Genomic DNA, 27,094 nt, shown 5'->3' with positions numbered 1-27,094 from the left:
TATGGGCCAACATTTCTAAAGAATGCTTTCAGCACCTTGTTGAATCAATGCCACATAGAATTAAGGCAGTTCTGAAGGCGAAAGGGGGTCAAATACAGTATTAGTATGGTGTTCCTAATAATCATTTTGTGTGTGTGTGTGTATATATATATATATATATATAATGTAATTTATTCCTGTGATGCAAAGCTGAATTTTCAGCATCATTACTCTAGTGTCACATGGTCACAGTGGCTGAGTTGCTGTTGTTCCGGAATTGCTTTCACTATATTATAATACCACTAACAGTTGTTGGTAGAATATTTAGTAGTGAAGAAATTTCACAAATAGACTTACACAGGTGGCTACCTATCACTGTACCACACTTGAATTCACTGAGCTCCTGATAGCGAACCATTCTTTCACACATATTTGTAGAAGCGTCTGCATGCCTAGGTGCTGGATTTTATACACCTGTAGTCATGGTAGTGGTATGAACACCTGAATTCAATGATTTGGAGGGGTGTCCTAATACAGTGGTTTTCACACCTGTCCTGGAGGCACCCCAGCCCTGCACATTTTAGGCTTGTTCGACTTTCCCCAGTGTTACTTCCAAGGACGTATTTGTTTTGCTTTTTCCCCCTCCCCTCCTGTTTTCTTTAGGTGTGTTTGACATCGACTGCGGCTGGATGAATGCGATCGGCGAGAGTAGCCGCATGCAGGCGGGGAGGAGCTGCAAACGGATACGTGAAGTCGGACACTTTCTACCACCCGCAGTGACGCTTGTGCTGCGTTTGCAAACTTTATCACAACTGAAGTTATCACAAGTTAAATAAATGCAATATTTCTCAAATACACAGATGTTTAAGAAGACATTTCCATTCAATACTTTATCTACTGCTTAATAAAGCGTCTGTTTGGACAAGAATAAAGTTCAACATATAAACCTACACTATCAATGAAGTGTTGTCAATGGTTTTTATCAGTTTTAGTTTGATAAACAGGACAATATAACATCGCGACTACATGAGCTGTGATAAAGTTTGCAAACAAAGCGCAAGCGTCACTGCGCTAAGAAGAAAGTGTCTGACTTCACGTCTCCGTTTGCAGCTCCTCCCCGCCTGCACACGGCTACTCTCGCTGATCGCATGCATCCAGCCACAGCCGATGTCAAACACACCTAATGTATGTCTCCCTTATCATACACACCCAAATTAGTTCTTGCAGTCTCTACTAATGAGCTGATGAGTTGAATCAGGTGTGATAAATGAAGGAGACACACAAAATATGTAGGGCTGGGGTGCCTCCAGGACAGGTTTGAAAACCACTGTCCTAGTTCTTCTGGCAATAGTGTATTTGAAGAAATTGATATCTTGATTTTATTCTTAATTTGTCCATATTTTACACATTTTTACATATTGTAGGCCAAGTCTGGCGATAGACAAATAAAAATTTTATAGGATTTTAATACAGATCAAATTACGATTCATGTATGTAGAACCAAACTGTATGCAGACACATACAATCCCCTGAGGGGCTTTAATTCCCTTACTTTAAACACTGGCCACAGTCTCCACTGGCGATAGACTCATTCACCACCAAACGCACCCAGAATCCCACTCCACGACTCCACTTACATCACGTTGGCCTCTCCCACATTGCGCCACAGTGGAGTGTTTTATAGCGCCTGGACGGCACATAACACTGGCCAGTTATGAGGGATAGTTAGCGGTTAGCCGCTCCAAGTGGCTATGTTGGTCTTGGCTGGGTGCTGCATAATTTTTGGCACAGGTGCAGAAAGCAAAGCAAGCTCAACTCTTGTCATTAGTTGGCTTAAAGAGTGAGCCCATACGTATGGCTTTAAAATTTCAATCAGCCTTTTGTTTGCTTTGAGAGGTCAGATTGGCAGAGAAAGAGGAGGAGCGGGTACATGCTAATGGACAATGCTAAAAATGTCTTGCCCTTCAAGTGATCCTGGAAAGTTCCTGTTAGGATTATGCACAATTTAGAATTGAATTGAGAATGCCTTGTAAATCAAAAAGTTTGAAATGAGGTAGCAAACAGGATGCAGAATTGCAATTTGATTGTAAATTAATTGCCATTTGTAACTAAAAACTTGTTTTTAAAACATTTTGAAAAAGAAAAATAAGTGTTTCAGTCTCTCTAAACACCTCCTTTCCAAGAGCCTACTCTGCTCTGATTGGTCAGATGACCCAGTCTGTTGTGATTTGTTCTCCGCTTATGGCGCATGTTGGAAACAAAATGCTATTACCATATCTGAACTTCCGCTCTGGAAGCTTTCTCAGCTCTTTATACACTGTGATACAAAAGACGGCATTGTTTTTTTCCCATGTCAATTCCAGCTTGAGTCCTCATTCTTTTGAAGTGCATGCAAAACAGAATCTTCTTGACATGCTGACAACACAAACCAAACTCTTCCAGGCTTTGAGGGCAGGTCAAGTAGACATTGATGCCCAGTTAATTAAGACAATTATGCAAATGTGTTACATATGTATGTGAGAATGAAATTGCTGATGACTTGTTTCCGTGAATCAGTTCTTTCTTTTAGAAGACAATAACTTTATTTGTTGTGTACTTTGATCTTTAACTTTGCAGGCCTTTTACATTCACAAACAGCTATATTACACACTACAAGAAAGGTAATTTTCTGTAATTATTACTCACTCTCATGTCATTCTTAACCCGCATACATACATGAATATGTTGTTGAAAAAAGAAATTGTGCAATGGAAGTCAGTGTTGTTTAAACCCCGACATTCTTAACAAAAATTGAATGCAGAGGAAAGAAAGTCACACTTGTTGGAATGACATAAGGGCAAGTAAACAATGGCAGATTTTTTTTTTTTTTTTTTTGAGTGAACTACCCCTTTTTAACTATGGCCAAAACCATTTGCTTCTATTGTGATTTTTTAATTGACCCTAAAACTCACAAAGTAGTCCTAAAGAGATGCAGAGGTTCCCACTGGTAATGACGACGTTTTGATGTGCTTATTTTGTAAATCATGTAAGTGTACTTGCATCATTAAACCAGGCATTTCCTACACAAATGAATGCCAGCGTTCAGGTTGGAGCAATTGCAGACACGTCCATTCCTCTTCGCACCTTTTCCTTTTCTGCAGTGTAAAAAAAGGGGGTGACATGCAGTTAGGCCCCATGTTGTGGTTAAGAATTTAAGTGACTTTCCTTCACCCCAGATCGACCACACAGTTTGATTTGCTTCCCAATGAGAAGTGCATATGAAAATAGTCTCCGGTCTCCGCGTTCCGGCAGCTGCTATGGTTTTTTTTTTGCGCCGTCCCAACGTTACGGGCTGACCTCTGCACCTCTCTCTCTCTCCTCATCTCCATCAAAAAGACAGATGGTGGTGTCGAAGAACCGCAGCGGCAGGCGTTTATAATTCAACAGCTTTTTTTCCCGCTATAATATTAAAAGTTATTTTGAAACTGTGAAGGTCTGTAAAATTATTACTGTCTCACTCTCCAGGCCGAATGGAGAATCTCCATGACGAGGTGACAACTTATCATATTCACATCCTCCAGGTGCCTGCGCCTGTCAACAGAAAATTCAAATACTCGTGATTGGCAGGCTGACATTTTTACAATCTCAAGTGAGAATGTATGTGAGGGGAGAGCGATGCCTCCCAGAAACACTCAGGAACGCTGCTTTCCAGGTTCCCAGAAGACTCCAACAGATGCACTTTAATTCCTCGACACTTCATGTATTTGTGCAAAAAATGAAGTGTGTGAAAGCAAAGAATGATGAATAAAGCTTTATTTAGCAGAGATAAATAATGCCCACACACAGTCAAAAATGTACCATGGTAACCATGTAGCCAAGTCAGATGCCATGATTAATGTTGCCATGTAAAACAAATACATTCTCATTCAAAGGAGTGTACTGCTGTATAAAAATATTCCACTAGACAAAAATCTCTTGAAAATATGTCTATCCCTCACAGCTTCATTTTCATTCATGCCAAATTAAGCATTTCTTCTACATTGAGTAAAGTTTTCAATAAAATATACCTAATATTTTACAGTAGGAACTACCACTGTTTCAACTTTTGCGTCTTTGTGTTGTTGTGGCAGTAACAAATGTTAGGAGGTGTACTGTAAGGGGGCACTTACCTTCAAATGCCTTTGCCAGAAATAAAACTGGTTGTAGATGAGGACAACATATTCTAATGTCAGCTATAGTTCCTCTTATGGCAATGGTGAAAATGCAACATATGCTTGTTGTGTTTTGAATTGCTCTGATTTGGAATCACAATGATGCATTACATTTATTGCGATCTCACAAAGTTCCTCTATAATCAATAGGGGTGTGACAAGACACTTATCTCGAGAGGAGACGAGACAAGACACGAGATCGGGTTCACAAGAATGAGACGAGACAAGATGTTTACAGCGTATTTGTAAGAAATACACAATGATGAAATACATGAATCATCCCAAAAAATTGTTTGAAGGTGCATTTTAAATGTTTGACCTAATCATCTTGTAATGGATGTCAAATATTTAAAGTGCAAATAGAGACCTTTTTTTTTTCTTCAAGCATGATGCAGTAGCCTGACCTGCTCCATTGGGCTGTGATTATGGGGCGTGTTTCAACCGAACCAGGAAAGACATCAATTGGATAGACCGACAACCAATCAGAGCAACGTAGCGACGCATTGTCAAATGTCAACAGAGCTCAACTGCACTGTGTTGCCAAGTCCGCGTTTTTTTCCCCGCAGGTTGTTTTCTATGTCCGCGGGTTGAAGCGACTATTATGTGATTATATAGACCCATGAATGTGAATTTTAGCAGGCATCCTTGCCAAAATATCACACATTTTACCCCCCAATGCCATTTTTCCCCCAGAGACCCCCCCGAGAAGCTATTGTTTAGGGTTAGTAGTTGGTGGGTTTTGTTGTAAAAACTTGGCACCCCTGTCTGCATGCTCACTGAAATCAGGCTGGAATACACGATCTTTGCCGGTGTTGTAAAAAAATAAAATAATTTAATGATACACAGAGTACTTACCCAACATGATCATCATTTCTGAGAGAAATTGTGAAGGTGAATGCAGATACAAACAAGCTCTCCGTTTAGGATTCGAATAAATATAATTAGAGCCCCTTTGATGACGTGATGATTACGTTACTGTTGATCATCTGTCCGTCATCGTCTAAAGCCCGCCCTGATGATTTCATTGGTCTGAACAGTTTCTGTTTGTGGATAATTACTCCTCTATGGAGCAAGGCCAGACCGAACTGCCCGATCTAAAAAAATTGTGGGCGGGGCTAAGTTCGGCTGGCATCCAGGCTAATGATACAGAGCTAAGAGATGAGAAATTCTCATGCCTTGGGGAGCGGTAACATATTGAAAGCGTGCTTGAATGTGCGTTCCCCTTTACTTTTAATTTTGCGATCGCGTGTACTCTGTGATAAGGGAGCGTTGGTGTTGAACGCGCAGTTTAAAATATCTGGTGTTTCTACTGCGCAACGAATCCTCCACAACGGTCTTGTCCATTAACATGTAACACACACACACACTAGTAACACACTGAATGCAAGCGCTTCATTAACATGTAACACTCATAACACACTCTTGTCTTCTCGTCACGTGATCAGTGCTGCGAACAACTTATTCTAGATGAGCTGATGGAATTGAAGCGACTGTTATGATTATCCACCTGAATTAAATTGTTTTTATTTATACAAAAAGCAAAACTAGAGTGGAGGCGTAATATAAATTTCACCCTTACACTCCGTCATGACCAGGTCATGATAATATGACGAGACGTCACAGTTTAGTCTCGCAAGATCTAGTGGCACGAGATCTTGTCACACCCCTAATAATCAAAAATGCCGGATTTACAGTGAATCTCTTTAGCCTGCATAATGTCTATACTTTGTTTGTTTGTTATAAGTTAACTTATAAACGAGAGAATTTGCAAGAGTGCAGAACTCAGCACAGGACAAAAAACGCAGGTGAGAGCGCTCTAACTTGAACACATCTGATTGGCCATTGTGTTCAAGAAATCATCAGATGGGTATTGGCTTTGTGATTGGCTGCATTACTCAACAATATGTTGTAAATAGAAACCTTTGATGCTGTCGAGCTCAAACACCAAATGGGATTTGCTAATACGCTATTACAGAGAAAACTGATTCTAGATCAGCAATTATTGTCAGCTTTTACCTCTAAAAGTAATCAGAAGCAGCAGCAACATGGTTTGGATGAGAATATTCCAGACTAGTATTTTCAAGCCTGTGGCCAGGGGAAAGCGAAACCTTACCCAGCTTATGATGTTTCCTCTTATGGAAATGGTGAGAATGACACTTACTATTTTTGTATTTTGAGTTTTGATTTTGAATCACAATGGTGCATGAAATTGAATTTGTACAACTAGATTGACAGATTGGCTTGCATAGATTGTTTTGTGTTACAGTGTTGCCATGTTAGCATTCCTTTTAGACTTTTAGGAGGTCATATTGAATTCATTATGATTCGACAGTTGGAGCAGTAACTGTTGTAACTATTGTGTTTTAGTTCAAACTAAGGTTACCATAATGCTTTTTTTTTTTTTTTCATACGTATAAGTCTAAGTATAGACGTATTTGTGTTTTGTGCATGTACAGCAATTAATTCTCACCAGGGGTGTATTTAACTGACTATGGGCATTTCTTTGCTGATCATATTTGGTGCATTTTTGTTTTATTAAATAATATACTTTCATTTTAGGCTGTCTAATAAAAATTCAAACAAACCACAATAAGCATATAAACACACGTTTGAGTAAACCTTTGCGTTTGCTTTCCTGTCATTAGACTATGAATTGCCTCTTTGAAAATAATGACTGCAGAGACTCCAAATCGTTTTAAAAAGAAAATATCGAAATGGCTTAAGCTACTTAGGATGAATGGCAATTATATTTTAATATTCAGCCGAGCATATTTGCGTGCAGTGGGTGCGGCATGCATAACGCATGTGTGGTGCTGGTGGCCAGCTGCGTCTCGCTAAGAGAGCTTTAGTGGCGGGGTAATTTAGAGGAGAGCAGACCTGAGTGATGGCATTCTCAATGAGCAGGTAATCTACTGAGAATTTGTCTATGGTTATGAGCTCCTCGCCTCAGCCTGGCAACACAGAAAATACATCAAGACCAATTACGATATCAACTTTCAGTCTGATACCCTTGCCACGCAAGTGCATGTATTTCTGCCCCAGGCATTTCAAATTGCATCTAATTTGAAATCTTTGGGGTTTTAATTAAATTTTAGAATATATGGAATTCTTCATTAGTACCTGCTCTGAATAGGAGATTATGTGGCTGCTTCTGTCTTTCCTCTCTCTCTCGTTAAAGTGCGAGTTGTGTTTGCTTTCTGACTGGCGGTTTCTCTGTCCAATTGAGTCTGTGTCAACCTTGAATCGCTATTATCAAAAAGATTATGAATCCATTGAGGAATGGGATCCTCAGTGTTTTAACGTAATCTTGCGTTTCTCTTAATGATTTGCAAATTGTCTCTCGATTATAAGACGTACTGAGTGTTTCTATCTTAATGAAACTGAAAGCTATTATCTGGATTTCTGTCCGTCTTTTCCATACAGTGATTCCCTCCAGCTGTGCAATATTAAAACCATTAATGTGGTTCGATGTGCTTTGTAGTGCTATATATCGGAGAGGGTTGCTTAAAGGCTGTAATTTGTTCTGAAACTGAGATAGCTAGCATATACTATTTAGCATTCAAGCCTGTTGAACATATTTCAGAGGTGTACATACTTTAAACCTCAGTGCTAATAGTATAATAGAATTATACATATATAGCTGGCTATAAATGTTCAGGGTTTTTTTTTGTTATAATGTGACTTTATCCCCCAGTTTCATTCAGAGTAACTTAAGCCTAATCCTAGGTGAAAATGCATGTTTGAGCTGTTTAACTGAAAGCAACATGAAAGTGCCATTGTTTTGTGTGTGTGTGTGTTTGTGTTTAAGGCACGTTTATAAAAGCTACTTAAAAGTCCTTTCACACCAAACGCGTAACGAAAAAGCGTAACGAATAAGTGAATATTTCGCATGAGAATATTTTGCGCCAAAACCATTCACATCAGCCGCGACACGAATTTGCGACATTTCAGAGCTCCAACACTCCAAAACATTCGCAGCGACAGCTGAGAAAACACGGGCACTTCATCATTCACTGAAGACGAGCTTTTCATTTTATTTAAAGGACTGAGAGGAAGGTTTTGGGTGCAGCCAATCTTAAAGAACAGAGTCTGAAGGGGAGGATGCTAATCTTGAACAGGAGCTAAAACTTTATCATGGCCGGTTCTGCACTTACTTTCTAAAGTCTGTGGGACAATTTGAGGATCTTCTCCAGAGACGGCAGCGCATCTGACGAGACAAACCGCGCACTTCAGGGAATCAATCGATCCGAGCAGAGGTTTCCAGTCGAGTCACATGTAAACATTTCAGTGCCACAGACGTCGCCTACTGATGGCAACACGTTTACTTTCCATAATCGCGGACACAATGTTTTAGAAAAAAATCAACTATTTATAAAAGGTAACTTATAAGTTATAATACTAACTTATAAGTTAAGTTATTGCTGTCTCATACAGTGGGCAAACACAGCTGCAGCTGTACAGCTTACAGTTGTAATCTCATGAGAAATGCCATGCCTGGCAAAGGTTAAAGTTGATTGAATAGCTTGTGACATCAACTGGACATTTCGTCACCTTTGTTTCCTTTTATGTGATTGGTTGAAGCCGTTTTTGTCGCCGCTAGAGTAAAAAAAAATCGACATCGAAACGAAAAAATAAATGTCGTTTTTTCACCTCAGCACATTCGCGTTCGGTGTGGAAGCGCTCATTACACAAACAGCTGATCGGAAAGAAAAAAACATTGCGCAAATTATTTGCACGTCAATATCGCGTCCAGTGTGAAAGGCCTCTAAATATCCTAGTTGAAATAAGGCCTTATCCTGGCTTAATCTAAGCCCTGTCTGTGAAACCAGGCATATTTTTTATAATTGTAACTATATATTTTTCATTTTCAAAGTTGTCTTACAATTACATTTTATTTTGTATTCTGGCATTGAATGAAGTCACAGTCCAGAATGCTAAAAGTCCTCCAAAGCCATTGAACGTGTCCTCCAAATGTTTGGAAACGCTATGGGCAAAGTTTGGACATTTTTTTGACAATATCAGCAAAATATTTGAAGCGTGTTATTTTATACACAGCAAAAGTAGCCTGTATTTGACCTAAATTCCAGAATTGCAAGCAAGCTCAGATGATCTAAAGTTCGGTGAATGCTCTTGTTGTCAATGAATGGGACATTAAATATAATTTTGGCTTTAATATAATTTATGATTATATTGTCCAGACCTCACTTTGCCTCCAGTGTTTCCAAACTTTAGGGCACGGTATTTGAGTGTGTATCTGCCCCTTAATATATCTTTTGCAAGTTCAACTGTACGCTTTCAAGTCATTACTGATGTATATCAAAGCACTTTTGAGATTCAGATTCATCTAAATGTATATTCATGTGACATCCCTGCGTAGCTGTACTGCAGGTCATCTGCTGCTAACCTGAGAGGTGTGTGGGTAGACAGGGAGGGCGGTTTCCACGTGTGTCCTCTCGAACAAGTGTGACTTCCCTCTCCTCTCCTGTTAGTATGCAAAATGAGGCTCTCGCTGATGATGTGACTCCTGGAGCAGAAAAAGGAGCATGTCAGGACTCACCCTCACCGTCTGAGATTACAGACACCGCCTCACCTCCTGAACTCGCACACCACACACCGAGGAATACAGACACATTACGAACACTACTCACGCGCACACGCTCACAGGCCCACAGAGGCGAGGGCTTAATGGAGACTTCGGTTATGAAGAAGTGCTGTATGTTTTGTCTTGGGTGCTTAAGTTGCACTGTGAGAGTTTATAGGAGGTTTGGACATAATATTACTGAATGGAAGGTAGTAAATAATACAACGTACACAAGTTTGGAGTTCAAAACTCTTTTATACTTACCAAGACCGCATTTATTTTATTACAAATACAGTAAAAAAAAATAATAATCATATTATGAAATATTATTACAGTTTGACTAGCTTAAAAAAAAAAAAAATTATCCTTTGGTCAAAGGTCTTCAGTGTCACATGATCCTTCAGAAATTTTTCTAATTCTGATTTGCTGCTCATATTATCAGTATATGTTTAATACAGTAAAATAATAATAATAAAATAACTCGTGTAAGAGTTAAAAATGTATGAATTTTCTTAAATGAATCAGATCACTCAAAACAGTCAAACAAATGGCATGAAACACTTTTCTTATTGGTTCCAATGACAAAACAGCAGTCTGTGAGTAGGAATATTGGACTAGACAATTAGGTGGGCTCATTTTACATATGCAAACAAGGAGTGAATCACTAACAATCACCAAACACTGCTATGCTTGGAGAGTCAACAACTTCTGACACCCTAAAAGCGACAAAGCTAAAGCTTTGTTTTTAGATAAGTCTGTTGGAGCTCTCAGGAAAATATGATGGACCTAGCTGATAACATTTTGATTCACTTTATGAACTTGTATGACCTATTTGTAAATGACTGTAAATGTACTGATCAAAAGTTTGGGGTAAGTGGATTATTAATACTTTTATATGGCAAGGATGCATTAAATTGATTGTTCAAAAGTTACAATGTATGCATACTTTAAAAACTTTCATCTAAAGAATAAAAAAATAAATAATTTTGTATATATATATATATATATATATATATATATATATATATATATATATATATATATATATATATATATATATATATATAATTAAATATGTTATGAAATATGTTATAATTCTGATATGTTTCTTGAGCAGCAAATCATCATATTTGAATGATTTCTGAAGGATCAGTGACAAGAGTAATGATGAGTAATGATGCTGAAAATGTTGCTTTGTCACCATGTATTTAAATAACATTAAAATAGAAAATAATATACGGTCAGCTGCATGATGCAACATAACACTGCACTTCAAGTACTTCAAATTGTAATGGTTATTAGCTTTAAACTTTCCAGTAAAATACATTATTTTAGTTTATATAAGTTAAAATGAAAGTGCTCCATTAGCTTTTCTTTCAAGTAAAAATAAATAAAAAAGAACCAAAGAAAAAATGTGCATACAGTTTACATACAGTACTATTAAGTAAAACATTTAAAGCTGAAAATTAACATAAAAAAATAACACATTTCATCATGGAATCGTGTAGTGAATTGTTATGTGTGTTTAACAATAACCATTAGTCTATAATATCCAGAGCTGTGAAAAATGAAAATAAAATACACTAAAACACAACACTGCCAGAAGTTTTTTCCCCAACTTCAAAGGCCCCTTTAAATGATTAAAACTAGATGCTTATCTTAACTTTAAGGTTACTTTTGTGCAGTGTGAAACCGGCGTTAGCATCGAGTTTCTAAACTATTTCGCTGACGAAAGCAGAGCCGTGGAGACCAACTTCACCATACTTTCATTGTTTTGAAGGGGGCGCTGAAATGACGGAAGTGGTTGTGTCGTGAAGATTTGCTTCCTCCGGTCTGCATTTTCCTCAGACGTACATTCTCCTCCCACACAAAACAGAATTTCATTACAAATATGTAAAATTCCGGGAAAATCTGCGTTAACACCAGATTCCGCGTTAATATGCCAATTCCGCGATTCCGTGATCGCGGAAATTATAGGGCCCTACATAATGATTCAATGATGCAAGTTGAGTTTAATTTGGACAAGAAAAGTGTCATTGTTCATCTGAAGTCAGTTCAGTGTTGATTCAGTTCCATCATTAATTATTTCAATTTGGCTATATAGCAGTTTAGCAGAACAGTGATGTCAGCATCCAGTTCTCATCAAATAGTGTCAGCGCAGTCAGATCAATAATACTGTTGGATTTTAAGTGTCCTTAACTAAGCAAGCCAGAGGTGACAGTTGTAAGGAACCCAAACTCCATCGTTGACAGAATGGAGAAAAAAACCCTGGGAGAGTTAGGGTCAGTTAGGGACCAGGGCCAACAGATGAACACTGTGTGATTATGGTTCCAGGCTGTATCACAAGTCAGAAATCAGATTGTAGATTGGTATCATTCAAAATATTTTATCCAGTTCCTGCTTGAAGATCAGATTCATCATGCCGGTATGGAGACGAAGGTCTATGCAGCGGACTTGTCTGGTTCTTGTGGTCTTTTCTGAGGATCTGCAATACTCTTGTTATAATATTTCACAATATTACTGTTTTTAATGTTTTTTTTGTTTTTAATCAATAAATGCAGCCTTGGTGAGCATAAGAGGCCAACCATAAACTTATGAATGGTAGTGTAAAAATAATAAAGATAATTAACGGCATTTATTTAAACACAGATCTCTAGAATTTACTCTTTTGTTAATATAATTTGGTGTTTTCCCAAAATGATTTCCCGTTGTTCATCAATGTCATTTCAGCGGGCAGTATTACTCTGTTTCATGTTTTACTGTCTTCACGTCTGATAAAAATCAAAATGTGCTTCATGGCAGCACATGAAGAGAAGTCAAGCCTCAGCATGAGTTATGCATCCATAATGAAATATACGTTTAAATTGGGCTTCAAAATTGAGCTTTGAGGAATGGAATGAAATGGGTGCAGAGTGCAAATGGGTGGATTGTGGAAATGAATGTGGGGAGGTGACTGTGAAAAGGATTAACTCTCTCTCATCCTCATTAATGATGTATCCTCTTGTAAAAGACCCAGGTAGCTCCTCTCGTGAGAAGAGAGGAGGAGAGAACAGGTTCTTAAAGGGCTCTGATGGTCCAATTCACTGCTAAGTTTTTAATCACCTTCTTTCGGCGCTGAGGGAGAAGGGTGTTGCGATTCGTCCCCTGTGATCTTCCAGGACTGGGGAAATGAAAGCTCCCCACTCGCACTAATCATTAGAGGCCACGCTGACTTAATGCAAAGATCTTTCAAAGCTCTCACACCCTCGGCCTTCATGAAGATGACAAGACGTGTGTGGGGGGAGATTCTGGGTAACGGCGGCTTGTTAGAGATACATTATGGATATTACGGTATAAATAAGGGTTGGAGAAGCGTATTGAACTATTAAAGCCAGAACTACATGTGTAGTTTTCATCTTGGGGCTTTGGAAATCACACCCACTTGCATGCGACGAGGCAAACAGCACCTGTTTGAATGAGTTTACATTAAAGTTTCCAGAGTTTGGTAGCTCATGTATTGAGTTGCAGACCGACAGCTGGTTTAGTTCGTCGTATAAATGGCCCTTCAACCAATTTTCACCCGATGAGATCATGCCCCAGCTGCACTCTCCCCATTATCGCTGTTCAATGATTGGCTAATGTGTCCTCCATAAATATTTGCCATAACAGTGGACATAAACCCGCACGATTGGTTTTACCTGATCAATACAGGCGAACGCCCTCTCGGCCAATCGGACGCGGACGGTTCCCTGATGGGCAGTAGCAGGATAATCTGTTTTGAGGGGGAAGTTAACGAGCTGTAACGCCTTTACTGCATGTTCTGCTCCTTGCAGGGATACGATTTCAGACCGTATACTCACGGTTAATTCAGACAATTTACACTGGAACTCCAGCAGTCTGGGAGGTCCTGACCCTTCACCCACTGTTTTAAACTTTTCATTAAGTGCAGCAGATTACTGGGCTCTACCCCACCTGAAGTTGTCTAAGTGAGAGGCAATTTCCAGGCCTGTGCAGCTAAATGATTTTAACCTCATGAGACGAAGGCAACTCTGCAGGGATCAGTTACCTCTACAGCAGACCTGCATGTATACCAGCCTTCGGTACCGCGTATGTGCAGAGGTGGGAAAACCTTGTAGCCCATGTTCATATTAATAATAACAGTAATAATAATACAGGTTCTTCAGAGGTTCTTTGCTGCAGCTTAGGTCTTTGAATCAAGAACCATTCACAGACCTTCTTTGGAGGGAAAGTTCCTGATGTTACACAGTTTCTTTAGATCAACGTATGGATTTAGGAATTCTTTGAAATTGTATATAAAGCTTTTTTTATGCATGGACTCCTAAATATCATGGTCTGCTTGATAGGTACCCTTATTTACATACTATAGTGTAAATAATGGAACATTTGTGAACATTCTTTGTAAGTTATTTACAGTAGCAGACTGTGCAAAAGAGTGATGTTAGAGTTAAATGAAAAACAAGAGAAACCTTTTAGGATGAGTTAATTTTGTATAGCACTATTTTCAAAATAAATAGTTTTCACGGGAGGATTTATACGTTTAAGAAGTGTTGTTCTGTTCAGCTTTCTTCATGGAACTAAATAGGTTTGTTTTTATTTACTACTGTTAAAAATATGGCTGTTAATGTAATAAAATAATCATGATTAAGCATGGCCAGTTCTGAAGTTGTCTGCAGATCCCCGTTTGAAAACCCCTGATGTAAAGAACGAGATAATAAAAAGTTATTTGTCAAACTTTTTAAAAAGTTCTCCTGTTGCTTTAGGCTGTAAATCCCTTTTTGATTTGGCGAGTATGTTTTGGTTCAAAGACATATTTGACTATTAAGAATTAACCTCAAGGTAAAGTCTATCATAAATGTATTATATATTACAGTGCAGCCAGATAAAATTGATTTCAGGGAAAAGTAGCTTTTGCAATAATAATAATTTAATAACAATAAGTAATGAACAATGTCTGGTACTATCACCTACCCAGACTTTCTCTGCACTTGCATTTAGGTGTTTACTTCACTGTTATGTCAAACATGGACATTAATTACATATTTGTCATGTGCAGGCCATTTTTTATGATCATCCATGTCTAGCAAGATTTTAGCAGAGTCGGTCCCCTTATTAGGCCAGTAGAGTGTGGATTAGCAGCTAACTGTTTAGATTTTCATGTCGTAAATGAACATGCCCTCTTCTGACTCAAAGTTCAATGTTAAACGCATTGATGTTTTGACGGTAGTCATTGTGAATGCAGCCTGTCGCTGTGTGGGACAGTAATTGATAAAGTCTGGAGTAGAAGGTGAAGAGACATCTCAGCAGGAAAGACCGTGACGAGAACTGTTGATCTGCCCCACTTGTCATCTTACATTACACGCCTTATACAGCCACCACCACTCCCCCTGTTTAGAGGTACTCTCGCATGAACATTAATATTAATATTTGTTTTGTTCTGTATGCAGGTGGGATTATCTGCAATAGGTTGTACTATAAGAAACATGTTCAAAACAATTGAATAGCAGTTACCTATATATATATATATATATATATATATATATATATATATATATATATATATTTTTTTTTTTTTATTCACAATATTATTCATAGGAGGCTTTATAAAAAATAAAAAATAAAATAAAGATATTTTTTCCATATATATGAAGATTTGTTTTGAATAAAAAAATAATAATAATACAAATCACAGAAGAAATGTGTGTAGATTTCTGTCCATGCTGATACTCCAAAACAAAATGAGTTTTTAAAACTGTACATATGTGCATGAATATCTAGTTTAATTTGCAATTAGCTCAATATCTTTCAAAGATTTGATTCCACTAACCTGCTGAGTCGATGTTATGTTTTTGTTTCCATGCAGACTTTCCAAGCGCTTCTGGAAGTTGCGTAGCCCCAGCCAATCAGGTTAGAACTAGCGATTTTAGCTGTTTTCGTGTGTTCAATGCTTCAGTAGGTCTTTGAACGGACTGTGGGTGGTCCGTATGAGACTGAGACTGTTTCAGTTCCAGAGTCAATCTGCATGGACAAACGTTCAGATCGGATATTTTCCTCAAACCCTCTCACACATGCGCTCCATTGAATAAACGTGATGTAGAACTTGGCACCATTAGTTTTAAGTTGAATCTGCCATGCAAACTCTGCGTCAGATGGAAATGGGGGTTGAGGGGGGTGTGATTTGGTGTGAATGGCAGCACTGGCCCTGAGGCGGTGGCTCAGTGTTGATAAGGAGATTAGTCCCCGTAGAGCCTCATCGTTCCTCACAGAGAAATTAAAGGCTGCCAGTTCCTCTCTCACCTGTCCTCGTGACAGCTCTCTCGGCCCTAATCCCTGTCCTACTCCAAAGAAGCATTTATTAAGAAATTAAGAGGCCTTGTGTCGGCCCTGAGCACCTCCTCTCCTCTCTCCCCTCCCCTCCTGTCGCAGTCAGGTTGGTCTTCAAAAAGTTGTCTCGATAGCTGTGACAGGGTGATTATCAATGAAAAATTATTTAACATCACCGCAGGGCCCTTTTCTCTGACAATGCCTAATAAGTCACAAGGGTAGATATCAATCAAACCAAGCCAGTCTGGATGTAGTAAATATTCCCCCAAGTTCAGGCAAATTACCTTGATTATGTGGAGGCTCTGCATGGGGCGGCTGTAGGGGAGAGGATCGGCTCTGGGAGGAGACGGAGGTGTGTGTGTCTGTGTGTGTTTGGGGGAGTTTAGCAGGGAGGCAGTGACTGGGTCTGTTTGCTGATAAAGTTAACAGCATTGAGAACCAATTAGAATCAAAATTAGATTTACTTTTATTGGCAGTTTACTGTATAAGGTTGAAGATTTAGTTTATTCTGATCATGGTCAAATATATATTAAAATGTAGCTTTTAGGTAATGTGAATTTAATGTGAATTGTTCCTGTAAAAGCAAGCAACTTAATACATATTTTTTAATAATTATTAAAAAAATAGTGTGTTAAAAAATACAATACAATGTAATAAAATGTATTACTTTTGTCTATTTTTATTATAAATAAAATCCCCTCATATATTTATATAATATATATGTCTACCCTTAATATCCCTTTTATTTAATTATTAAGCAAACTTTTAGCCATGGCTATATTCACTGCGTAGCACAGGCTCTCATGCCGTATTACTCATACCTTGTAATGTGTCAAAAATCAAATTTATCCTCTTCAAATAATTGATAAATTAACTGCCATCACCTCGCCGTCGCTTGGATGATCCACCCCCCGCCGTCACCAAATTTACCCCGCGGCCAAACGTGCCCAGTCATTAGAAAATTACTTGTGGACACCTCGCAAGATGACGGCCATCTTAATGACTCAAACAAAGTCCTGAAGTACGGTGATTGACGCATTTAGGACTGTGAAATTCTCACGTCACACAATGCCAAGCGTTCTCCTTTATGTTCATCCAAACGGCAGAGAAAGCGTGTGCCGCTGCCATTCGTGTCTTCTCTTTCAGCATCTCACTGCCTCAGGCCAAAGACTACCCACATTGTAATCAGTCCAAATTAACCACAAATAACAACCAGCGCTACCGATACAGGCCTTTGAGCGTGCCGGCTCACTCTGGTGATTAAATGGGGTTTCGGGGCTTATTTCATTGTTATAATACGGTGTTGAATTTGGGCAAATCGGTAATGGAGAAAAGAATGGATTTGAAATAAATCCCTTGTAAGTAATCACGGTACACAAACGTGTTTGCCTAGAGGAAGTCTGGCCCAGGTCTGGTGACACGACAACACGCTGTAATGAAAGCAAAGCTGTTAATGTGGTTTTCTTCTGTTAAATTGATTCCGGAATTTCGAAGAGAACATTATCTAATGAATTTACTCTGAATAGAAAGCAATTAAAAGGACACATCAGGCTGATTAACCCCAATGTCACCCATCAGCCACAATTGATGTACACTTTTAAATGATTTTCATAAGAAAAACTGGAGCAGATTTGCTGTCTTTCTGCCCTCGACTAATCCAGACAAATTAATGAACAAAAAGTTAATTTCTGTGATGACCCTGTTCCACTCTGACCTGGATTACTCTGGTTCCTAATGCGGCCTGTGTCACGATGTTAAGGACTAATCAGCTTTTTTCTTCCCCTTTTTCAATCAACTCATTACCTCTCACTGTAGCCGGAAAGCAAGTTCGGGATTTAGTTAACCTGACATTTTCGGGCACTGCTGTAAACAAGCTTAAAATGAGCTTCTTTCGAGCTGGGCAATTTATTTTCCCCTCTCCGCTGGAATGAGTTGACGGGGTCTGATAGTACCGGAATTGGCCTTATTATTTAATTAATAAGCTTTTCTCTTTCTCTTTGTGGTATGACCTATATTCATTGACTTGTGTTAATAGTTCACCCTCTATAAAATGTTTGATTTTAATTTTTAATTGAGTTGAGACACTTCCCCGCTTAAAGAACTTCTTCTTTTGCCTCCAAAAAGCCAATAAGCGTGGAATAATGAAAAGACAGGATGTGAGCTATTTGCGCCATGGACTGATTAAAGTTTCCTGACACAGCAAGATCCAGAATGAATCCGTTCACTTCCAGTATTTATTTATTTTTTTAGGGGGCTACTGAACAAGCAAACTATTTATACATACAATTATTAATTGCTAAAGATAAACAGGCAATCAATACATATCGGATTACAGTGGTAAAATAGGAAAATGAACACCTACTGTATTTGTATCCAGTTAAAGTCTTTACACTTCATGTTAAGGTGTATTTGTTACACTGCAGTTTAAGTACTTAGTAATATTAAGTGCCTACATGTATTTACTATAGGGTTAGTTGTTTAATTATGCATAATTTATAGTTATCAATATGTGTAGCAGATGTAACAATGCCAATTTGTTACAATGTATTTTTTTAACATGAACCAGGCAGTGATGTCTTTTGCTTTCCCACAGCTGGATTAATGCACATAATTCATGCAGTGACCTTCAGTATTAAGAGAAGGCAAAAAAAGAGCCTGGAAACACATACAGCCATTTTATCCACATGCTGAGAGAATGATGGAAGAACAATCTACTTAAGGAAGGAAAATGGGGCATATGGTGCAAACAAATTATTATAAAATGTTGTTTTGCAATACCCAGCATGTATGGGTCAATGGCATAACGTGTATATAACATATAAGTGGCACACACACACACACACACACACACACACACACACACACACACACACACACACACACACACACACACACACACAGTCTGTTATGCTCATTATTTAAAATAGTATAAGTCCATCTCTGGCCAGCGTGTGAGCACGAGTGCGATGAAACGGCCAGAGCCAGTGTGTGTTTCCTGCACAGGCTCAAATTAAAACATTTCCAGCACTGACATCCTCTGCTCACCGCGGTGTCATATTGACTGCGATTTCGCTACCAGTGGCTCGATACCACCCAAAAATCGATAAGCAGGGAGAAGTTTCGCCCCGCATCTTTTTTCCACTTGACAAATCCTTTAGTGAGCAGCTAGTTTATTCAGCACCGGCCATGGCCATTAATGCCTGTGTCATGTTTTTCTGCACTCATCTCCATGGCCTGCTGATAATGATTTTGTATCATGTTCGGCTTGTCATGCCTGTCAACTGTGTAGAACCATTTGACCAGAAGGAGGGGAAAACGCAGGCTGGACTATTGATTCCAGCTTCTCCATGTCACTTGTTCACCAGGATTTAGCTATTGATGAGGCGGAGAGGGGAAACAAGCTCGCTCCCCAGTGGCTGACTTACTAAGGAGAGTAAAAATGCAAAGTTGAGGGAAAATATTCAGCTGGAGTCCGAATCCGAGGGATTCCTCCATCGATTGGAATGCACCTTCATGTCGCTTTTCCTCCTTCTCTCTTTGTCAGAGAGACAAATCGGCAAGGTTCGACTGGTTTATTCACCTCTACGACCGTCCGTTGCTGTAAATGATGGATTCTCGTATGGGACAAATTAGATTCCGCAGTCACTCGGATGCTGTCAGGACTGCCAATATGTGCAGAATTAATAGTGATTATCAAATTTGGCCACACACCAGCTTAATGCGCGCAGAGGAGTTTTTATCATTCCGAGCGGTTGATTTGTCAGGAGTTTGTTCATTATTCGAGACCAGAGCAGGTATTTGTCCATCATGAGTAATTGAGTAGCATGTCAAAAGGTCAACACAAATAGGCCGCATGATTACGGCACTCCGAAGGCTTCTAAGAAGCGCACTTTCCCAACTGATTTCTTCGAGTTTGAATGATATCGCTTTAGAATTATCAGCTGAAACTGATTGTCCGTTGAGAATATAACATTATAGAAAAAGAAAAAAAAACTCTTCAAGTACATCTAATTCATCATGTAATTCTCTTTTTGTCACTACTCTTCTTCTAATCTGATGCAACTTTTAAAAGCTGGAAACTCCAGCGTTTAGACCGAAGAAAAATGCACTTAAAGTGATAAAAATCCACCCTGAAGAATGAAAAAATGTACGCAGTTATAAAATAGGACGAGCGAGGTAGGATATGTTATTCGTCTCTAGCTTTTTTTTCGGTCAGTATCGTTCACAAACGTCAATCCCGTGCTCTGATACTGTATTCACCTCATCCAGTGCTGAGATTACATTTAGATATGGAGGAGTCTCTCAGTTTCAATCCAGCTTATCTCATTCTCCACACAGCACAAACAAACCCTTCCTCTTCACTTCTCATCTCTGTCTCAGGCCTGGTTCCTCCGGTTCCGTTACTCGAGCATGTTGGGTACATGTGTCATGTGTGGCCTTGAAAGCTGAGCTGCTCCCAAATATCATTAAATGTAGTATATGCATAGACTGTATTTATTGCTCCGCAGGGTGTAGTCGAGCATCTGTAAATGTTTAAAAGGGACATATAGGGGAAAATACGATATTCCTTGCTGTTTTGAAATGCAAAAAACATAAATGTCCTTAAAAATCAAAGATTAAAATGTACTACCATAAATATTTTAGGCCCACCCATATGCAACTCTGCATTCTTTCATTCTGTGTATTGTTTTGTTCAAGGTTTTTGAAGATGAGGGCACATCACAGCCTTTCTAGCAAAAATGTACTCGCTTGTTCCTAGCCATTTATGTCAACAAAGATTGTTTTCTACTGACCGCAAACATTTGAATTGTGTGAATTTATTTTGTGCATTTGTCAGTATTTCTGAGTGAAACCTGATATTCAATGCTAAATAAATTGATTTCATTGATTGGATGGTGAAAAACTGCCTCTGTATTGCAGGTGGAAGGAAGGGATAGAAACAAGAAGGCTTTGACGTCATCAGAAAAGTAATTTACAAGCAAGGTAATAAATTATGATGAAAGATTATGAAGAACTGGCATCAATGAACTGTTCACAATATGACTAGTAAGGTGCATAAAGAGGGTCAATGTTGTTCTCATTTTGACTTTAACGTATGACCACATTTACATATCAACCGCTACTCATTATTTAGCAACTGAGCCCTGGTGACAGCATGAGCTATGTCAGTACATGGAGTTTAGACAGTCATAACAAATGTCATTTGTATATTAGCAGTCTTAAAGGTAGAATGACGCAGTAGAAAAACAGCCTAATGACCAGAGAGAGGATGGAAAACAGTCATTGCAAAAAAATAAAAAGGTATAAAATCTGGGAAGTTTGTGACGTAAAAAAAGATACTGCATGTTGTGAGGGAGTGATATCACATGACCCCGGTTGTGTTCTTGAAATCACATGACCCCGGTTCCAGATGCTTTTAGCGTAAACCAAACACTTCATTCTACACTGTCTGTTTCTGCATTCATTCTGTGTCTGTGTTCAGATTTGTTCTATTTTTAATGTCCATGAAAGCATGATTTAAATGGACAGTGGGGGAAGGGGTCTGTAGTGGGGCCAAACTCTGCCCCAAAAGAGCCGGCCCTTTAAGGAAGCATCTGTTGTGTTGAAGGACAATATCCAGTCCAGGACGTTAATGTGTTTGCGGGTGGAAAAGAACGCGAACGGCTCTCCGTTCAAACCCAAAATGCGCACACACGCACACACACACACACACACACACACACACACACACACACACATACACGCGACCCTAAGCGAAAAACAGATGTCATAACTCATTGACATAATGCTTAAATTAAATACAGAAATGCACTGCATGCTTGTGTTTCTAATCAAGTGTTGTTTGCAGTGCATTTAGAGTTCATTACATGAGTTAATGACCTTGTAAAAATGTGGAAACAAGTTTAGCAAACCCACACTTGTAAAATGCTGCCTCAGTTAAACTAAGCTTGGCAGAGGATATGTAATGTAGCGAAAGAGTCATTAAAGCTACATGCCAATCACTGGGACATTTCAAATGTTTATCTTGGTTATTTAAACACATCTTACTATAGGGTGGATCTTATTGGCGAGGACGAAAACGGCCGGTTTGGTGCATCTGCATGGGGCTGTGGTCTGTTCTTCTGAAATCCGCATGTGTTTTTGCTCTACTCTAATTATTCTTTATGGTTTGGATGGATTTCTTGTTAACTTTCAGAGCTCAGAGTCTTAACTCGTGTTACGTGGTGATGTCAGCAGAGGTGCGGCGTGTTTATATGTTACGGGGCCGAGGGCAGATCGACCAAACTCTGAGAACAGGAAATGACAAATTTAAGCTAACCGGCACGACTCGATCCAAAAACAAATATTTGAACAGAAACGCAATGAGATAATGAGGTGTGCAAAAATGTTGGTCTAATACATGTGCTGAGAGTGGAGGAAAGAATGTTTCATAGAGCAGAAAACCAGAGACGGGACTGTGACGACCCTCATGTAAACATTACACTTCTCTGGTAATGATTACAATATGACAACAGATTATTCACAATAATTAAAGATGTGCCATGTATCAACAAAATGGTAAACAATCAGTACTATAATTGCTTGTGCTGTATAATTTGCATTAAAAACACTTCAGTTTATATCACTGAAATTAATTTACGCAACAATCCCGCACACAACAGAACAAAACGTTCTGAAGAGCAGGATTTTAATCAATTGCAATTAAAATGTTAAACGTCTGCCTAAAAGCAATATAAAAACACACATGCTTCAGTGTGTGTAGAGACACAGAGTTAAACATGAGGAGGAAATTTTCTCATGTCTTCCACTCATGTGTTGTTTGGTATCCAACAGAGGGCAGTACAGTTAAGAGGAAGTGAGCGCGCACACACACACACACACACACACACACACACACACACACACACACAGACAGAGAGAGAGAAAGAGGGGGGGGGGTTACTATACTGAGTTGAAATATTCATTATTTTTGTTTATCAGTATATGTAACTTATATTTACATTAAATAATATTTATAAATAATGGCAGGTTTAATTGAACTTTTAATGTTACACAATATATTAATTAAAATCAAATAATAATTATAAGTTGAAACTATAAGTTGATTTTAACATTAAATGTTGATTTATACATTTATGCATTTAATTTTAATTGTTTTTTTTTATTGATCCATTTATATTTTTAATTTAAATAGTTAATTAAGTATTTCATATTTATAAATGTAAATATATTTCTACATGTATTGTTATTATATCCCTTACACTAAATTTCATCTATATACAGAGTTATTTTAAACGTTTACCATCGTAACAATACATTATTGTCTCTGCCACACCACAAGTCAGCATCACAAAGAGAGAGAGAGGGAGTTGGAGTGGAAAAAAGAGAAAGGGGGTCGTTGGTGGCCGTGTTTTTTTTTTTTTTGGGCTCCTGTGCGCACCGGTGTGCACGCAGAGCATTTGTATGTATATATACAGCGGGAGTGTGGACGGGCGGATGGGGTGGAGGAGAGGAGGATGGGGGTTGCTGGTGGCCATGCAGGCGGACAGGTAGATGAAGAATGGCCCGTCGTCAGACGCTGATTTCTGAGATTGCTAATGATGCCCGGACAGCAAGACTGGAGCCGACACTAATGAAAGGTGCAGCAACTCTGGAACCTCAAGGGGTTCGATTTAAGAGAGAGAGAGAGTAAGAATTAACACACCACCACCAGAGCTGCAGGGAAAAAGGGCTGCAACCTCCCCCCTCCGTAATTTTTCAGACTCGTTCCAACCTTTCTTTTTTAAACACTCTTTTTTTGGGGGTGGGATTCACAGATGATATTCTTCAGGGGAATGTCTCGTCTCCACGAGAGGGGCTGGAGTGTGTTTCTAGACTTGGATGCTTTACTATAATTGCGTTAAAGTCTGTCGTTGTTGAAAACTCACTCTCCCTCTGTGGAACAAGCTCCTTTCTGCTGACATTCTTGACACATTTGCTAACATTAGAATGGTATTTCGCTTCTGTCTTTTTTCATGCAGCATTGCATTTGCACATATTCTTGGCTAAATTGAGCAATTGCCTTCCACTCATTACAAGCAGATAATTCAGAAACGTTATTCATGTTCATTACAATTATAGCTGATAGAATAGCTGTAATATTTGTAGTGTTAAACTTAAAGTAACACTTTAAACAACAAATACACAAGTGTGTGTGTGTGTGTGCGTGTGTGTGTGTGTGTGTGTGTGTGTGTGTGTGTGTGTGTGTGTGTGTGTGTGTGTGTGTGTGTGTGTGTGTGTGTGTGTGTGTGTGTGTGTGTCTGTGTTTGTGTCTGTGTGTGTGTGTCTCTGTGTGTGTGTGTGTGTGTGTGTGTGTGTGTGTGTGTGTGTGTGTGTGTCACCTAGAAGTGTTAATCTAAAACAATAGTTAAAGGGGTTAAGGTTGTTAGGCATGATTAGGATGCTGTTAAGTTAGATAAAAGTTAGATATAAGGATATATATATATATATATATATATATATATATATATATATATATATATATATATATATATATATATATATATATATATATATATATATATAGATTACAATAAGGGGTTTGGATTATAAAGTTCACAGTTGCAAAGTTACTCAAACTAACGTACAGTCAGTAGAATGTCTGTTAGAGGACCATCACGATACAGTGTTAGTAGATATTAAGCAGGAAGTCTACTAATACTTTAATGAGAGTTGTATGTGGCTACAACACTACTTGTCTAAAGAGAACAATCAAAATAAAGTGTTGCTAACTATGTTTATTATAATAATTACATTTCTTTGTGGTAGATTTGGTGACAGGGTCCAAACTAAAAAAAATAAAAAAATAAAAAAAAATGTTTTGGAGAGGAAATAAAAATGTATTAGCAGCTGAAACATGATGCATTAAAACAAAAATGTAAGAATAATAATCTGAATTGAAGCGATGTGAACATGTCAGCATTCGATTATATAGCGACCTTCTACTAATTTGCACTAATTTGTCTTATAACAACTTTACCTTCACAAGTTTATCTAGGACACCTAAAGTTTCTTCCTTTCTCTCCAGAACTCCTGCATGCTTGTGGTGACACATTTGTTGAATATTTCTCAGATGCAAGACACCAAAAGTTCGATATGAAGAACAAAATCACAATGGGTCTCTTTTTTACTGAAGTGTGCAAGCTTAGTAAATTTAGCAAATGTTAAAAAGTTCATACCATACCCATTTTAGTGCATTTATGTTCGGTGTTCATGTATTTAAGAATTCCATTGAATATGACTCATCCGACTGATTTTCAGGTTTATCGCTTGAGTTTTATACTGTGGTGATGATGATGGGTTAATAATATTTTGCTGTTGTGTTTCACATGCTCAAGTGGACCTGGTCACATCCCCTGTAAGCGAGTTGCTCTCACGGCACGGCATGCAGGACTGGACTGCAGTTGACTGTCACGCTGGTGGATCAGTTCTGTGGCTTTGTGCTCGTGTCTTTGATGGTCACCTCGCGTTGGCCTCTTAGTCCCCCGCCTGGCCGGGCTCTCCACCTACAGGGTGTGTGGCTCTCAGATACCGCCCAGAACTCCAGGAGAGGAGGAGAGAGACGGACGGACAGAGGAGAATGATTCTCAGAGATAGGCCTGTCCTTTAGTCTGCACTGACCTATCCAATTCCCCGCTCTTCTGCCTGTCTGCCTTTGAACCGCTGACATTGAGTGACTGTTCACTCTGCCTCAGCAGCTGGCTTTGCCGCATCTAATACAGACCCATGCTGTTTTAGCCCCTTTCCAGCGAGAAAGATAATGAAAGATTCAAAAATAATATTTGTTTTGGCGCCGCTACCTTTATAATGAAACGGATGCCCTTGACCGAGGGAGAAATGGCTTTTTTTTTTGTTCTCTGGCCTGTTACTGATCAGTGTTTGTGGGTCAAAATACTGTTTTATTCTTCAGCAATTTTGTATTGCAGTCATGCAGCTGCGTGTTCTGTGCTCGCTTTATTCTCTCTCTTTGGCGGGTTTGACTCCTGCCCGGTGCAGGAAGTGCATGTCTCGATGTATTGCATGTCTTCTAGCCGCTTGTATTAAATTCAAAAGAAAAGAGGCCACATGTGTTCCTCAGAGCAGACTAACTCGCCTAACCTGTACCAGTTCTATTTTTCCGCTGAATAAAATATAGCCGGTCATGTCCTGCGATAAATAATATATTTCTGATTATAGATGTAGCTACTTTCAGTGCACCCCGCAAAATCCACAACCATGAATTTCCTTATGTTTTTCCATTTGAAATATTTCATGTTACAGCCATTGCCCACCCTATACAAAGATATGAATTATTAATTCTAAAGGACTGGCCGCTGAGTTGTTTCTGAAAGAGCAGGATATCTGTGGTCAGGGACTGAAATACTTCTACTTTTCCCTTGGAAATCTCGCTCTGTTTCACATTCTAACACAGAGCAGGACCCAGCCTATTCTCACCTATTGTGAATTTCCAAACGAAATGATCAAATGTAACAATGCATCTCTGCGGACCCCTTTCATGCACGCCCTGAACTGGTCTTCCAGAATGACATTGAGCTGTGGACATTGTAGATTTCTGAGTGCAAGAAGGAGTTAGTTAATAATAAGTTAAATGGGATAGTTAAAATTTTAAAATTTTGTCATTATTGTCTTCAACCCTTATGTCATTCCAAACCTGTGGTGCACAAATGAAGATATTCTGAAAACCGTTATTTTGTTTCCTAATGCTAATGTTATTGCCTGCAGAAGAAGTAAATGCATAAAGGTTTGGTACAAGATGACGATGAGTAAATGATGACAGCATTTCTGTTTATACCTTTTTAGATATTAATCATAATAACTATTTTTGACTCTTTTCAAATAAACAACTCTTTCCTACAATCCCCATTCCCAAAAAATTGGGACACATTGTACAAATTGTGAATAAAAAGTTTTATAAATCTCATAAACTTATATTTTATTCACAATAGAATATAGATAACATTTAATATTGAAAGCGAGGCATTTT

The 27,094-nt window shown here is 38.7% G+C and overlaps 1 long non-coding RNA gene across 2 annotated transcripts in view; it reads left to right on the top strand.

The window, feature by feature from the left end:
- Positions 1-27,094, top strand: part of LOC137056024 (uncharacterized) — a 79,030-nt gene that overhangs the window by 21,144 nt on the left and 30,792 nt on the right. For both annotated transcript variants that reach the window (XR_010900171.1, XR_010900172.1), the window contains exon 3: positions 20,992-21,054. This is a non-coding gene — a long non-coding RNA (uncharacterized lncRNA). The remainder of the gene's footprint in view (positions 1-20,991; positions 21,055-27,094) is intronic.

Source organism: Pseudorasbora parva, chromosome 21 (assembly GCF_024679245.1).
Source record: "Pseudorasbora parva isolate DD20220531a chromosome 21, ASM2467924v1, whole genome shotgun sequence".
NCBI lineage: Eukaryota > Metazoa > Chordata > Actinopteri > Cypriniformes > Gobionidae > Pseudorasbora > Pseudorasbora parva.
This window is presented reverse-complemented; position numbering and strand designations above follow the sequence as displayed.